The 18597-nt window shown below is 35.2% G+C and overlaps 1 protein-coding gene across 9 annotated transcripts in view; it reads right to left on the bottom strand.

Moving 5' to 3' along the window:
- The window catches only part of LOC117216718 (myocyte-specific enhancer factor 2), a 70652-nt gene that overhangs the window by 16522 nt on the left and 35533 nt on the right, over positions 1 to 18597 (bottom strand). Inside the window, exon 1 of one of the 9 annotated variants that reach the window (XM_033463667.1) lies at positions 3469 to 3523. The exons of 5 other annotated variants lie outside the window; for them this stretch is intronic. The gene's annotated coding sequence lies outside the window, so the exon portion shown is untranslated. 3 more of the 9 variants (XM_033463663.1, XM_033463666.1, XM_033463661.1) reach the window with 3 other exon arrangements.

Below are 18597 nucleotides of genomic sequence, written 5' to 3'. Positions count from 1 at the left end.
ACGGACTTTATAAATTGATGTGCGATTCGATTCCATCTAAAGATATTTAAATAAATGTTACTTCTATGATTTTTATTCAATTACTAGGCTGCGGATTTTCACGCATTTATAGAAAATTTGGAGATTCGAAAATGCATAGAACCACGCAAAAGTATATCTGGTATTTGTTATAATATTTAGTAGGTAAAATTTCCGTCAAAGTTGCGTTTTTTAAATTCGTAAAAATATGAATTGCGATATTTTTTTGGAATATTTCCGCTGATTCTCTTAATTTACATATCTAGTCGTAAATATTTGACGTTTATTAAATAGACGCTCAGTCGAAATTTGTTAGTTTCTTGTAATTACAACTTTTCTAAAAATTTTGCTTTATTCCATGTAATCTTGTGTGTTTTATTCTATACGTTTTGTGGTGTCTACTAAGTAGATATTGTGATGCAATATTTTATTTTCTCCTAATTATAGTTTCTTGGCGATTTTCTATTTGTTTCATGTAACATTGTGTATTGCTTTATTGAATAAATTTTGTATTGTGTAACGAAAGAAATCTAAATTTGATGAAATTGCCTTTAACTTTAACGGACATTAACACAGCATTCATATTCTACATGCGACATATAGATGAAATTATTACACTAACAGTCAGCATAACCCATCTAGTAATCTTTAATAGTAATATTTAACAGCTTAAAAAAATGTCTAAAATTTTGCAAAGACTTTAAAGCTAACAATTACTAAGTACCATTAGTAGTCATTAAATAGAAAACCAGCATTCTCAGATATTCGTGACTCTTAGTGACACTATTTATCTTAATTCCTAACATAATATAATTACTAGAAAAATATTATTTTCCATGGGTGGTCATGCTATATCAAACTTCGATATATGGTATCAAACACTGATAACTAGAGAAGATTTAATACTTCATTGGTCCCGATATGCAAACCATACTAATACTGCTTTTAATTCTGTTACGAAACAGTAATATCATATAATAATATTCATAATTGTCTAACAACAACTTGATGCTAACACCAATGCAATATTTAAATGGCAACGTACTAGTTAGGTTAAGTTGCAGATGGGCTACTTTAATTTGCTATACTAATTTCGATAGGAGGGCTCATACGAGTTGCGATAACATATACTTTATCACATTGGAAGCGTAGCTCGACACGTGTACTTAGTACATAGTACGATATGTTGAACTTTGCCAAATCGTTTCCTTCGAATAGTTTGCAACCGGATAAACGTTATCTCGATATCGTGGAGAGTTTGATTCGCCCGTTGATACATCATGTGATTGTGTCGTCGTTCGCAAAAAACGTGTTAGCAGAAAAACAGAGACGAACCCTATATATAAGCGGGGCAACCAAAATTGCTTTCCTTTTTGTTAAATACTTATAACATTTAACGGTGAGTGTTTATGAAATAAACTTATGAATATTTATAATATATATAATTTAAATTTTGACAATGATCGCATAAATTACAGACTTCAAATGTTTAAGAACCTGCTAACTGATAATTTTCTGTAACTACATTAGAGAATCGCGCAAGAAACATAAAAAAAACATTATACTATTTATACATCGTATACAGTAAATCATCCAACTTGTAGAAATTTCTATCATAGATAAAATTCGTTCAAAAATTTACCAATTATATGTTAATCCGTTTATACCACTAAGTAAAACCTTTCCTGTATGATATTGATTTTACGTTATTATGTCACAAAAATAATTAGAAATATAAAAATCTATTACAACTCTAAATTAGATATCTGAAAGCATTTTAACGAATTTTTATAGAATATTTTGTAGGATTTAAACGTGCGAAATTCGCGCCGAACCTAAAACATCCTAGTGCCATTGCTAATGATAAATAACTGTAGCCAACTATCAACAAGAAAAGAACTGTTTCACAATTGAATACTGCGTTTGATAAACTCACCGACTCGAAGTGAGCTCGATCAGTCGAACATTTCGACGGCTCGTTCGCCAATCGATCGATCTTCTTGCGCACACTGAATCGATATCAAAACAAAGATGGCGAGAGATCGCGCACTCTTCACAGATGTTATTATCACAATGTAATTGGAGAATCTCCGTTCAGGCACTCGGTCATGCGAAGTTTCAAAAACCCTCACGTTTATTGTCTGTATCAAAATTCCATCTGTGTCTCAATAAAAATCTGGACTCGTAAAAGTGACTTCTTGATCGCTCTACGACCATAAAGAGAAAGAAAGAGGGAGGAGAAAGAGCGAAAGAGAGAGAGAGAGAGAGAGAGAAAGAAACGTATTATCCGAATGATATAATATTTGTCTTCAGATCCACTTCCGTTGTCGACAAATGTTAAACTAGAGATTCACGGAATAGCCTCCATTGGTCACAATACAGTTTACTTCGTTACAGGCACGTTTTTCAAACTTTTATTGAAAACTAGTCAGCATCTAATTTTCATTCGCACACGCAAACACACATGTAGGAAATATAGATATATATATATGTACATATGTATATATCTATAATATACGTATACACGTATATACGAAGCTATAAGTGAGAAAATACAATTATCGAGAGGTTAGTCTAGTCAAAGGTGCGAGGAGAAAAGCTCGTTCTCCAGAACGGACGTCAATGGTCCCGCGATCGATATCTCCCCACTAACACCCTCGCGAAAGGTACAACTTTAAGATCAAAACAAAACTTCTCGTCGAAGCCGATTACGTAGAAATAACACACGAGCTTTTTGGCACGTACATCAAAACTTGCACTCGTTTTTTTTTTCCTGGTGATTCGATCAACCACGCGTCACTTGGTTCGCACGCTGGATTTCATCTGGGGTTCGTCAAACATCGACAAACAAGCCAATCAACGTATTCCATTCGATAACGACAACGTATATAATACGGCGACAACAAGAAACTTCCTTTATTGTTTCGCGATTGAACGTCTTCTTCGTCTTCTTGCACTTTTGTCGTTTCTTTGTCCCCTTCTGGTATGTATCACGATATATTCGTGATATATCGATACTTTCTCCTTCTGTGTTCTTTTTCTCACCTTTACGACTTTATTAAACGTGTAAAGATGAACGCCAAGCGAAAAAACGATTCTTCAGGATCCAGCTAACCAGGAAGCTAGGTTAGCTAGGTTAGAATTATCCTGGCTGACTAGAAGCGATGACTAGAAACGCGCGTCCGTTTCTTAAAATATATTTTTTTCACGTGCGGCGGAGCCGTCGATTCGCACTGTGCTCCACGTAGAAGATTCAAATTTAGAAGCGTCGTATCGGACGGTAAAAAAGCGGGCCGCGCGCGCCTCGACCAGTTCGCGGTCGAGCCTGAAATAAAGATTTGAGGAAGTCGCGTGGAGAGCACGGGAACGAAAGAAAGAGAGAGGAAGAGAAATAGAGAAAGAGGGTAAATGAGAGAGGAGGAGGGGGGCGCCTGGCCGTGTTGCACATACCAGTCGGTCCACCTCGCCTCTGAAGTTCGCCTCGGCACGCCGAACTAACGTCGACGAGGTTCAACCGTTGATTGGCTCTCGCCGAGATCGACGTCAGACGCCGACTCGCCAATTGCGCGCCGCCGTATGTGCCGCGCATGCGCACCGCTTTCAGCCTCGACAGTCGCGCTGGCATTTCAGCTTCGACCGCGCGTTGAACGACGTTATTACAGTTTCGTGTTATAATCTTCCACTGTCAATTAGTCCTTTTTTATGTCCATATATGGATGATCGAGTCTTTTAATTATTTTAACACGTTGATTGCCACGCAAATTTTATATATTATGCCCTGGAAGTAATAAATTGAAATATATTATATTATAACATTTAATTTTTGCAAAATATATTGTATTTGCGCACTTTCTTCTGACGATGTTATCTAAATCATTCACATTGTTGAAAATTGTTTAGTCCATGAAATTTATCTTATTTGAACTGTTCGGAACAATTTAGTTCTAAATTTAGTTCTACACAATTTAGTAACGTGGGTCACCGGTGGTCACCGTGGTAGTCAACGTGTTATGGTCACATTTTGCGCTTAGAAAATTCAATTACATGATCTAAAGAGAAAAGGAAATTTTTTATTTGAAGTGATTAACCCAGCTGCGCTTTTTATATCATTTCTAACCTAGTCCTGTTTTTCTAACGCTAAGAAATGTTTTACTTTAATTTCCTTTTGATTTTCAGTTTCAATTTTATGCTGCAGTTTTGCTTAAAATATTATAAATCTCCTTGCTTGTTGAAGTAAGAGTAAAATTGGCATATAAAAATTCGAGAATCGCAGCAAGGTTAAAAATTAGATAAAGTATTGTAGATAATAAAAATAAAAGTAAATAATAGTAAGTAATAGAAAATATTTGAAATCTGCAAAATATGAGATACTTAAAAGAAATGTTTAGATAACAACTGAATATTATTAAAAAATGTCAACTTTTATAGATATTGTCAATATATTATATAAATAAAAATGAAGAAATTATTCTAACAAAAATATACCAGATGAGGCTTTTGAAGCACCAACATATGACTATTCTTTTTATTTCAAATGTAAAGGATTTCAAAATAAAGCATAACATTCAGAATAATATACATTCTTTTAAGAATATAGGAAAGTAACCGAAATATTGCTGGTCATTCATAAACGTTTCGCCCATAAGTTGTAAGTCGGTTCATGTCGGAGTCAATGTAAATTATAACCACAAAAGTTCAGATAGCTATGCGTAAAAGTGGCATCTTTACACTTTATTAATATTTCGCCAGCCAGAAATAACGATGCGGTTAAAGAATTTAACCGACTACACTGTGTCACCTGTGGTACTCAAAGTGTACGTTGGAGGATGAAAATAACGAATGCATTATAAACGGTACCCCATTCGAACTACGATTATCGATCGATATATGTACATTATTATACATGTGTTCTATCGATCGTTCGAGTAATAAATCAAAGTCAAATATGTGCCGTTTCTAACATAACAACGTAAGATAAAATTCTACCGAGTAAACTGTCAGACGTAAATATATTCGATATTTGATTTTGATTATCTGCGATTAGAGTTCGAATTTGATTCGATTAATCAGATTTTCATACATAGCACAATCGACTTCTTAAATATCGAAAGATTTCGATGTCGATACAAAAGATTTTGATTACATAGTTGTATCATCGAATTTTGATTTATCCAAGTTCCGAGCTTAAGATCCTTAAGTCATTGAGTATGAGATTACATAGACATGATACCACGCATAATGGAAACGTCACTTTTACGTGTCAATAGCTTGACGCGAGTACAGTTCTCCTACCAGTATAATGTCACAGCTGAACTATCAATCCGTACATGTATATATATTAGTCTCATTTATCCCTGCCTAATCCGTTATATACACATACAATGCCAGATTTTTAATCCCATACGTTTTGTTTTATTATGTCTATCCAACATATGTTACATGCATAATATACAAACATTAAACATTCATTGAGTACATCAGTCTACAAAAACATGAACATTATTTATATTTATCCAAAAAAACTTCCACAAATGCCGTTATGCGGATCATTTCTTATTAATCAAAGTTTGTCAACCGTATTAGTTAATTTGAGGTTATGTTATGTTAAATTCTCGTCATTGCGGTTATGACAGTGAATCGTTCGATTGAAAAGGAATTAACTGATGAAAATCAGGGAGAGATCATGCTTTTATAGTGACAAATGGAATGCTAGGAGAAAATTGTTGACGCTACCAGGCAATATTCTAACTTGTATGGGATCGGTATTTGAAATTGACAAGACGATTGATCGAATATTGCGGCGAATACGTCGAATTACGGGGGCAGACAAATACAGAGGCCATATCACGGCGGATGCCATCGGTAAACTCGAAAATCCAACTCGATAAATATTAAACGAGCCGAGACGCTTGATGGCTGCTAGCGACTAGCTTCCATCAGTTATTCGCCAGCCATCCGACAGCCGTGCGAAATGAAATTGAATCGAGGAGCCACATTCGAGTCGCTTGAACACTTCGAACCTGATTACGTAATATTTCAAATCAATTTCGATAGATTGGGGGGGGGGGGTGGTGTTTTTCCAAAATGGAAACTGAATTCAAGTAACACTTGTCTTTGGTTACTTTAAATATATTCGGCACTTTATCTATGTATTAGATGAAATATTATGATAACTGCATAATTCTACTAATTAAGTAATTTAGGAGTTTAATGTGAAAAATTTGTAACAAGATATAAGATTTTAATTGAAGAATAAAGATAGATAATTTCATACAGATTTGGATAAGACATATTCGAGATAAATTTGAATAACCTGCTTGAAAATACCATTAAAAAAACAGTGCAGTAATTATGGAAGTATAATGTTTGAACTTAACACGTTCTCAAAATCCGAAAATTATTTAACAAATCAAATGGAAAAATTAGTAGATTCTACCGTGAGATTTAAATGATGAATATTACTTCGATCGAGAGAATTACTTCTTCGAAAAGATGAAGTCACCCAAGAGGGCACACACGATCGTCACAGTGACCTGAATTTCGGGCAAGATGAGGGAAAAGGGAGAAAATCAATTGACTGAACATTTTATCAAATCCTAATTTTATCAAATTACGCTCTCTACGATGAAATATTCAAATTGAACACTATTGTAAATCACTAAAAGTGACTAACGAGTGTCTCATTCCCACTATAAGAAAAAGACTTTTAAAATCAATTATGAACCTAATTATAACCTCCTAAGAACCACCTTTACCACAGTTTTCCAATTACATGAACTTTCGAAAGGAACTTTTAATTTCTAAGTTACAGGAACAACTAATTAAAAAGATTGTCAATTTTCTTCTAATAAAATCATTACAACATAACCTAATTTATCCTTACCAAATGACACTAGCCACCGATAAAGAACGCTCACAGTTCAAATTCCTCTTTCAAACTAATACAGTAATAGCAAATGGAAATAGAGATTCATCCTTACAAGAGAGAGAGAGAGAGAGAGAGAGAGAGAGAGATAAGAAGGAAAAACAAAGAGCATCTAGAATCTAGACTGGCAGAGTAAAAACGTCCTGTCGAATCATCTTCGTACGCGAAAAAAGCTCAGCAGCAAGAGCTGGCAATGCCTGTCGATATTTAACGAATTATCCCAGGTGCGGGTAAATATAAATCTACTCCAGGTCGGATCGTATGTATTATGCATGAGCTGCAATGTAGCTGTCCCCCTACAGAGGCCGGATAACCTAACCCGTCGAGAGAGCCGGCGAGTGTTCAATATATCCTAGCCTATCGATCTCGTCGACCGAGCGCGAAAAGACGCGAGAAACGGGATAGTGGATAAGTAATTAATATTCTCCGGATAGAGATAACGAGCGATACCGTAGAGAAGGCCAACACTGGTCAATTCCGATACACGCGTGCCTGCACTCGAGTTGTGGCCTAAAGAGGACCAACGGGTGAACTAGTGACACAATGAGAGATAGAAATACAATATGTTTAGGGAATTTTCTGGGAACTTTTGTTTGATATTATCTTGTCTCTCACGTAACTGGTTTTGTGGCCATTATTTATAAGAAATTGAATACTAGGAATTTAAGAAATTTATTATTTATTATTAGATACTATTATTTTAGGAAATATATAAATTATCCGATGTGTATATATAAAATTTCCAGTGTTACATAGACTACCTTAGATCTAATTTAGTTTAATAGATATTAATATAGTAAGTGGTCCAAAATTGCTATTTACATTCATTTACATAAAAATATGAATTTGAATAAAAATCCGCAGTCCAGTTATAATATCATTATACAATACGAAGAAGATAGAATAAATTTGCTAGATTTCATTTACGTTTCGATTTATTAATTTCGATATTAGATTTCAGTTTCGTTACATTTTAATTATATACCTGGATTAGATACCTGGGTTGGTTTTGAGTTGCGATTATTGAGTAAAATCTTTATCAAAATTTAATTTTTCCAACGAATGAAAGATCCCTCTGACTACAGTCAATGAACAAAATCAGGATAAATGTAATAATAACTTTATATCAAACGTAGACGCAAATAAATGTAGAAAACCAGGATAAATATACCAATAATAATTTCATAATAATTTTATACGTTATTTAGTCGAACAGAATTAGTAAATTCAAAACATTAATTTGAACGTATAAAATCATATAATTATTGGAAATCTCATTTTTCCCATTTATGAAATAGCTAATCCAGAACCTGCTAATCAAACAATTAATTTTTTCCAAAACGGACGGTGTAATTGCGTTTGATGACGTCTAAGGTTGCTTAACAGTTACAACACAATGTATCGCAGTGAGTAGACCGATCGGTGGCAATTGTGTCTGCAACAATGGCAGATGTCAAATTGTCGGATGATCTTCGTTGAACGCGGAACGTAAGCTACTTTTGTGAAGACACGCCGATACATTATGCATTCTTGAGCGTGCAAGTTTACGCGAGATGCTTCCGAGAGGTTTGCATTACAAAAATACCTTGGACGAATACTTGGAACTATCGATAACTCGCTACGAAAGTCTAAACTGTCCACACTGTTTGTAATGCGGCTTTTTTCTTTGATCAGAAAATGAATCAGAATTCTCCATATTTGACTTATAGAATTTTCAAATGTTACTTTTTACTATTATGCTTGTAACTTTTAAGTTAAAGACTCTCGTTGTAAAGAATAAATAAAATAGAAATTTTCGAGTATGATTTTACTTCAACTATAATAAACCGTCTTTTATCGTAAACATTTTTCTATCCTCTTATTTGAAGCTCATTTAGTTTCTATACGAAATTATTTCATATACGTAAATTACTATCGCTGTTATGAGACCTGTCTGTTACGATTATATTGGTAACGTTTGAAACCAGTCTGAAAATACATAGAGGAATTACAAGATATTCAGTACAAGCGGAGAAAAATTGATCCCGCTCAATATTCAACGGGACCATATTTAACACTTATCGTGTACTTAAGATGGCTATTCATATGTATTATAATTCTCTACTAAATATACGATTGCAGTCAGGATCTTGTATCTCCTGATCTATCCATAGATATTTTCAGGTTGGTTTCAAATTTTATCCAATGTAACCATAGCAATTCTGTCTAATTACAGTTCTAATGTGATTTTAAAATACTTTATATAACACTCACAATATGAACATAAAAGCTTCTCATGGTAATAATACAAATTCTTTCGTGGGTCAGTGTACATATTATATGAGCCGTCCATAAGCCGAAGTGATAAAGTTCAATTTTTGAAACTTTTAAAATTGTAGTGCCAAGCCACTTGATTGATGCTTATCTTATATAGTCTCGCCAATTTTCTCTACTTTTTGTTTTGTATAAATAAACGGCTTATAATATTATAATACACCAGCCGATAGTGCTAAATTGTACAGTTTCCACTGCTTTTATTTTCGAAGTATGTATTTTATTACAAATCTGTTATTTCATTCATATTCACTTTCATTCATACGTGTATTATAATGTAAAATGCTAAATAAAGTCAAATATTTTAGAATTTTTCAATAGGTGTAACGAGTACTCGTACTCGGTGTCCTAATATTTATGGCCAGTATGTACAGTGAATATAAATTCAAATACATATTTAAATCAAAAATCGTGCGATAGCAGCGCCATATGTTTAGTGTTCATTTTTTCAAATTATTCCTCCTAACCTCCTTCCTATTCCTAACAAGAGAAGAATATGTAATGCATATGAATAGTTGAAGAGAGAGATAATTTTGTGGAGGAAACCATACATGCACACGTAACACAAAGACAGGGCATGGAGAGCGTTTCCATTTCATTGATTGCTCGCGTCGCGACTCGATGGGACGGAACGTGTATCGGGTAAACGTCAGCGTGGCAAGTTGCGCGGCCGGAATAATCGGCCCGCTGAAACGTAGTTAATCATAATGCCGATTATTTCGCGGATAGTTGCAGGAACCGGCGTCTATTTCCGTTTCACCGTCCGTCTCGTTTCTGTCATTCCCGATACGATTCTATTTGCGAGTGATCGACCGGGTCACACGGTTAAGCGTCGTTCATCCGATAATGAAGATGGACTTCTCGAGATTTTCCTGTAGAATTTAATATCAGATTGAACGCGGTGCACGTACCGCGCAAGATCGAATCGAATCGAGTTCTCCGAAACATTGGAACGGTCCCTTTATTATCGATCGAGGCGCCTCTCATCAAATATGAAATTTGGAAGATGATAAATAGCATGTTCTCAGTTATAAAATAATATACCGAGGTCACGACACTTAGTTTTCTAATTTGTCTTCTGGAATAATATTAGTAAATTGATAAGTTATAAGCAGAGGGCGGATTTTTATGCACTTTTATATTTTTATAAATATAACTAAGGAAATGGAACTTAAATAGAGATTCGTTTCATCTGTTAAATATTATAATAAATATTCTACTTGGAATGTTTTTTGCACCTGAAAATTTCCTATAAATGCATAAATTCCCCATATTAGACAATGTTTAGTTATAAGATATAGGTTATAGTTTTTCTCTTACGATTTTATAACTTCCCATCAAACAGAATAATCAAATAACCTATAATCTCAAAAATAATTAATTTTATTTGTTATTAATTAAACTCGTATAAGCTTTATTACCATAATAAACTTTACTAATTAAACTTATTACTGCTATTTAAGGGTGTTTATTAATATCCTTCTTGGGAAAGTTCAGCAATGATATTAGTTGAATTGTACATGAAGATTTTGGCATACAAAATAAGGGGATAAAATAAAATATATCTGGATAGAAGAAATATTTGATATTATTAAAGATCCTATCATGTAATTAAAACATTTTCTTGGCATAAGCTAAATTAGGATAAGCCCTGACTGCACATTCCTCGCTGATGTTTATTTATAGGTTATGTAAGTGGGCAGTAAGTCGTTTTAACAGTGTACTGAGTCGTGCATGGTCCAGCATAGCGGCTGTTCGTGCACAGGGATAAATTCACGGATGGTTACTATTGGGGTTCTTAATAATGAAAGGGTTAACACGTTCCCTGTCGCGTGTGTCGCGTACGTTGAATTTACCATTGAGATCGGATGTTTCCTCTGCTAAATACGGTACGCCATATTTTACGAAATTTCAGATGAGTATTCCAAATACCTATAATCATTGTTTCATAGCAAATAATATATGGTGTATAATTTTATTCACTGATAAATTTCATTCTTACAGATTATATAAATATTATTAGAATTTCGCGTCATGGAACAAGTTGATGGTTTTAATAATAAATTATTGGATCGTGAATCTCTATGCAACTATAGAAAATTGAAAGATGATATGGACAAATATATAAAATTATAAAATATTCAAAATATAATTATCGTAATATTTAGCGGATACAACAAACTTCTGCTTGGGTTCTATTCTTTTTAATTATGTCTACGGAAATGTGAGTTTACATAAATACCAGTGAATGGATTATTATTTTTACAATATATTAGGAAAACTGTTATTTTAATAACGATAGGATTTAAGAATCTTCGACGATCACAGGTATTGATATATTTTTTTAGTAAGAAAATCACGCGATTGAAATTCAAGGTGGGTGCTGGAAAGATTCGTTCGCTTTGTTTTTCGTTTCTTCAACTATTTCCATCTGCATGTTAAACGTGCAACAGAAAAACACATTTAATCGAACCCATTATGTAAATCAGCTTTATTAGTTTGACTTCATTTCGCTTTAGATGACATGCTATTTATTTATCTATTTATTCCTTTACGTACAGAAAGGATTTTCTATATGTGTGTGTGTGTGTGTGTGTGTGTGTGTGTGTGTGTGTGCGAACAGGATATCATAATAATAATAATAATAATGATTGCCAAGGAGGAGAAAGCTTTTACATAAAAGTTCATCAATTCTGAAACAGCTATAGTTTACGTTAACGAGATTCGAGATTATTATAATTATAAAGTGGTGCTTTTTATAGATAATTATTTAATACTTTGAGAAATAATTTGTATTTTACTCGTGAGAATACTAAGTACGGAATTAAATAATTCGCTACTGAGAAAACAATAATGCTCATTTCCATACTAACATTTTCCACTTCCTAGAAGTTCTTATAAAATAATTCTACAATTAAGCGTCTACGATAATTAAGTATGGCTTGTCAGAGTACATAATTTTATTACACGCGCTGTTATACATGGTATTTCAAAATTGTATAATTCTACTAATTATTTCCTGATTCTACTGATTCTACTAATTCGCGAACTAACTGTATCACAGCTTTCAGTAAGAATTATTTTAATAAAGATCGACCATATCTCTCGATAAAGATTACGAACAACGGAACTCGTCATTTTCCTGCGAATTGCAAATATGAAAGAAAATAGCGCGATAACGCGAACTAAGTCCGCTATAAACTACAACTTTCGATAAAAATAACTTTAATAAAGATTGAATCGCTCTCGAAGAACGATTAGTAAACCGCGGATTTCTATTGTCTGAAATTTAAAAATCCGTTAAGAATATAAAAATCTAAAAATTGTTAAATCATCGAAAATGTATAGGATACAAATGATACGCAAACATATATAAAATAACCGCGACATAGTATTTTTTATAATATTTAACCAGCAAAATAATTTTGCCACCTAGTTATCGTTCTTTAAATTCTATTGAAGAATTTATATTATTATATTTCTATTACAGAAAAGATACGAATTAGCAGAAATATCAGCAACCTAATGGTTAGAATTGTCATCGAGAGATACGAAGGAAAAATCGCACGATCCCATAGGATGCAACGGGGTTCGATCGAGTCGCATAGCCGTTGAAAAAGCGTGCTCCGGAGAAAGCGGGGAAAAAGCGAGGAAAAAGGGAACGGTTAACTAGACGCGGATACCTTAGAGCACTGTGTAAAAGGGATGTCGGCCCTCGTGATCTCCTTTTGCTCGACGGTGCGAAGGAAAAACAATACCTACACGTAACAAATACCTTTGGAGAGCCCCGATCAATAGCAATATCGGGACACACTGTGCCGTGGTACCCTATGCTCTTGGATATGTACGAATATCGCATTATGACTTTCCACCGTCTATACTTTTCTCAACAATCGTAATATTCTGTTGGAATTTTTCCAGCGTCGTTGAGTCGATTAAATTTGCCGAGTTTCAGATTCGTCGTAAGTTGCTTCGTGTTTAACGAAGATCAGAAATTATGTCGAGTCTAGTCCTATCTAGGTAAGTTGTAGGGGAGTTAGCACTTTATGTTGCTTTAGATAAGTGCGTCATACGAGAGGAATTTCTTAGTTGGTTCCGTGTGAGGAATTTTTTCTGGTGGAATCGGTGCATCACGTCGATCGTTGAAATTTCTCGTTAAATACCAACCAAATAATAAAGCTTGGAAAGAAGAAAAATATGGAAAAGAAGAGAGTTGGGAAATATTTTGAATTTTTCTAAATTTTACCTAGTCGGAGTTTCATACTTTCAGGGAACCGGACATTAACTAAACGATAAAACTTGGCAAGGAAACGCGAACGAAAATTCCAAAATATTCTCCATCGATATTCTTTTCAATATTCAGCCAGTCTAAATTGTACGGCAGGAAATTCATATTTTTAGAAAAGAACCACATGCTACAACTACAAACGGAGAATACAGCTTTAAAAATGTTAAGAAAATTTAAAGAAATCCCTTTACGGATTTCTGTAACCTTCGCTCTTCCGACATTCGAACAATCAGAATTTCACATCGCGAAGAGATCTTCGACCCTTCCAAGATTCAGCCGAGTTTCCTACAATCGAAATTTCGTATTACCGAAAGACCTGAATACTAAATTAAAATTTCAACTTCGAATAGCGAAGCTTCGACAGCGTTAAAAATTGCCAAAAAGGCTTCCAGTCTAACCTACGAAACCATCATATTTCGTTTTAACAAGCGGACAATAGTTGCCACTCCAGCTATTTCGGAAACAACCCATCGCACGAACTCGTGAGATCTCGTTAATCGTCACGAGACGTCAGCAGACGTCCGACGAACAGCTAGCTTCCCGTATAAGGAGGAAAGGCTGGTTTTAAAGGATGGAGAATGAAAATACCAGGTGGCCACCAAACCATCTCTCGGCTCTAGAGCGAAACTAGCGAGTCGAAAAGGCGATCGTAACGGCTGTCCTGTCCCTCAGACGCACGGCATTCGTGGTCCAGGCGGCGTCTGTTGCCGTACCGGATATCCGCTCATCCTGCCACCACCGTAGAAACATCTTGGCTTCCGACGACGCTGGAAAATCTCTCTGCAGCCCGTTCGCTTATAAAATACGAACACGTGTCCTGCTGTGTTCGAATATATAGGCCTTTCGATAAGTGTTCTCGACTCGGTTTCTATTACGCCTCGATAAATCAATTTAGGCTGGGTTTCAGTGTTTTCGATTCGAGGAGCATGATATAACTTGAAATACTGCCGATTGCATCTCTAATCGTTTAACGCGTGTGTATAAGGGCATAGATTTAGCGATGTTTAGTTTAGCTGATTATTTTCAGTCGTTGATTTCTATGGATCGGACAGTTAGGATGTTTATACGTGCTTTAATAAATTGTTATCGTGCGAATAATTTATTTAGTATCTGTCAGTGGAGCTCGGTGACATAGGCGATGATTCTGAATTTTAATGAATAGAAAAAAATCTATAATAGGACGTAAATTGAATGTATAATAGAAACAAGATGAAAGTGTTATATCTTTCCATCTTAGATATAAATAATTCGTTAAAATTCCGCCTGGAATCACTTACTCCTCGAGCTTCTTCCTATTTTAGAATACGTAAATGAATTTCTCTCTGGCATCGACCACAAGAAGTTAGTCAATCACAATTATAAAATGAGAATCGAAGCTTTACCAACATGATAGAAACGTCGTCACTCTTATTTGTCTACGAAATATCTATATATAATGGTAGGAAAAGGTAATATTTTTCAGAAAACTCGAGGGAATAATAATTATTCCGTTGAAAAGATAAAGAACGATAGTAATAATTATACCCCTAAGGAGGTCAAGAATAATAACAATTATTCCTCTAAGATTATATAAAATAACATCGAGTAGAAATCCATTCGCTATCTTTTACGTTGCATTAATTACCAATTCGCTTTAAATTTATATACTTTCTTCTCACTCGTCAATTTTAAATTAAAATAAGAACGTAGAAGTTTAGAAAGTAATTTCCTATCGTTTGAATAAATAAATTACAATCGATGGAAAAGTAAAGTCGAAGAATAGATGATAAAATCTAAAAAAAAAAAAAAAAAAAAAAGAAAAAAGCAAACCAACTTGATTTCTATGTTATTATTATTTATTTATTTATCGCAGCGAGGCTCAAAGTCCAGTGGAATCGTTCTGAATTAATTTCTATGTCTAATAGCAGGAAAAGACAAACGTGAAAAGATAAAGAAAAACCACAACGAAGTAAAAAGCAAATATAATAAAAAAAAAAAAAAAAATAACGAAAACAAATATTCAACCAAGCAACGACAAGTTGCCTGCGTCGATTAAAAGGACGAAAGGAACTGCATTCCCAACATACTTCTACGAATGGCAAAAAAGCTCCGTAGAACGAGTTTCGGCGCGTTCATCTTTTGAAACGGGACGAAATCCGTGGCAGAGGCACCAAGAGCTGCCATTTAACCGTGGCACGTGTGATCTGCGCACTTGGCACGCGACCAAAAGCGAGAGAATAAGACCAAACTCCGGAGATGACGTCACCAGGTGACTAGTATCACGAAGACCGGACGAAATCTCCGAGAGCGAAGCCATCCGATCATTCCCGTTTTGCAGTGTGTTCACAGTGTGAACTATCGCCAGGCACACGCTTTCATCGACGACGAGGGGGAGCAACAGGTTCCACTCTCTCTCTGTTTTTACGGTTCCACCGAGAAAACCAAGCCCTTTCGACTCGCGACGAAAGCTTTGTCTCTTAGCGATTTGCTCGATCGAAACGATTAGAGTGCGCTTGCTTCCCCGGGGGATCGAAGAGTGTTTTCGATGCTTAATAACGATTGCACGATGCTTTTCTCTGTACGAATTGTTATTGTTTGCAGATTTACTATTTGGAGCTCGTTGTTTCTAGAGAATTCTTTTTGGTCACTCTTTAAAAGTTTGGTATCGCTTTTACGTTGCTGTCTGAAAAGCTCTAACAGTCCTGATGGTTCGAGGTGGTTTTCATCGGATACATTTTACATTTATCTCGATGCACTTCGACCATCGTTTGGAATCGATAGAGCAAATAAGTGGATAAGTGGAAGCGCCCCTCTTTTATGGTGATTTTAGCGAAGAATCGAATAAATCAAAATGTGTTTTGTCCTTACACGTATTAGAATTCTTGCGTGCTCATAATTCGCCGATAGTTGAGCTTCAACGTTCTCAGGCTCTTCTCGTACATGTCGGTTTGGAAGTTATACTACAGAAATATTTTTTCTATCGATCTGAGACCGCCATACCGTAGATTTGATTTTTTGGTATATAAATATCAATTGGTTCGAGCGTTTTACTATTTATACGTTTTAGTAATCGAACGTTTCGGTACACGAATATCCTACTATTGGGATGTTTCGCTATCTAAACATTCCACTATTTCTATATTTTATTTGCCATATGTGCACGATGCGTAAAATTCTCCATTTCAACTTTACTTAAAACCTTGTTAAAACATTGCAAACAGTTCTTTCTGTTTGCAAAATATCGTCTGATCAGACAAAGAAAGTAGCTAAATAGTAGGATCCTTGAAGAAGGTTCCCTACTTATAAATCCGACTATTCGACTTCTATCACGCTAAAGTATAGATTTTGTCTACTTGTTACCGGATTGGCTGACGAGGCTATTTTTCTATTCGAAATCTCAAATGAATTTGTCGACTGTCCACAGCTCCTTAGCCTTATCAACCTCCACGCATCATCCTATCCTCCAGTCTAAGTCTCATTCCTTCTATCCTTTGTTCTTCTCCTCCAGATTTCACCATACAGCGCCCTACATGCCAATTCTTGACGCAATTATTCCAACTTTTTTCCCACCTCAACCAGCAACCTCAGAAAGAAGGTTTCTGTAACTTTAGCTAACCCGAGCGATGCACTAACGCAGTTTTAACACTTTGAGCACCGAGTATGCTCAGACAAGAATATAGCCTGAATTCCCGCGTATCTTTGGAGCGATTCAAAAGATACAAAAAGGTCGCTCAGCAAGTTCATTCTGATTTACATTTCGATCCGATATACATCTATTGAATCATAAGGGTGGTTGGTAACTGGTGGTGCAAGCGGAAAGAGGATGATTCTACGCGAAAAAAGAAGTCGAAAATATAGAATAAAAATTTTTCGTTCGAGGCTTTGTTTTCGAGAAAATCGACTTTGAATCGTCGTTCGGTACGCGTATCTTTGGAGCGATTGAAAAGATACGAAAAGGTCGCTCAGCAAGTTCATTCTGATTTACATTTCGATCCGATATACATCTATTGAATCATAAAGGTGGTTGGTAACTGGTGGTACAAGCGGAAAGGGGGTGATTCTACGCGAAAAAATAAGTCGAAAATATAGAATAAAAATTTGTCGTCCGCGGCTTTGTTTTCGAGAAAATCGACTTTGAATCGTCGCTCGGTACGCGTATCTTTGGAGCGATTGAAAAGATACGAAAAGGTCGCTCAGCAAGTTCATTCTGATTTACATTTCGATCCGATATACATCTATTGAATCATAAAGGTGGTTGGTAACTGGTGGTACAAGCGGAAAGGGGGTGATTCTACGCGAAAAAATAAGTCGAAAATATAGAATAAAAATTTGTCGTTCGCGGCTTTGTTTTCGAGAAAATCGACTTTGAATCGTCGTTCGGTACGCGTATCTTTGGAGCGATTGGGAAGATACAAAAAGGTCGCTCAGCAAGGTCATTCTGATTTACATTTCGATCCGATATACATCTATTGAATCATAAAGGTGGTTGGTAACTGGTGATACAAGCGGAAAGGGGGTGATTCTACGCGAAAAAAGAAGTCGAAAATATAGAATAAAAATTTTTCGTTCGATATTTTGTTTTCGAGAAAATCGACTTTGAATCGTCGTTCGGTACGCGTATCTTTGGAGCGATTGAAAAGATACGAAAAGGTCGCTCAGCAAGTTCATTCTGATTTACATTTCGATTCGATATACATCTATTGAATCATAAGGGTGGTTGGTAACTGGTGGTACAAGCGGAAAGGGGGTGATTCTACGCGAAAAAAGAAGTCGAAAATATAGAATAAAAATTTTTCGTTCGAGGCTTTGTTTTCGAGAAAATCGACTTTGAATCGTCGCTCGGTACGCGTCCACTTTATCGCGTCTCGTTATAACGGATCTCACTGTAGATCGTTGTCTCGATGGAAAAATTAAAAAAAATTTTTATTTTATATTTTCGACTTCTTTTTTCACGTAGAATCACCCCCTTTTCGCTTGTACCACCAATTATCAACCACCCTGTATAAATTTATATAAAATAAATTCAATTATATAGGTGGCATTTTGCTCCACAACTTTTCTCCATCTTTCACGC

This window comes from Bombus bifarius, unplaced genomic scaffold (assembly GCF_011952205.1).
Source record: "Bombus bifarius isolate JDL3187 unplaced genomic scaffold, Bbif_JDL3187 scf7180000007973, whole genome shotgun sequence".
NCBI classification, from domain to species: domain Eukaryota; kingdom Metazoa; phylum Arthropoda; class Insecta; order Hymenoptera; family Apidae; genus Bombus; species Bombus bifarius.
This window is presented reverse-complemented; position numbering and strand designations above follow the sequence as displayed.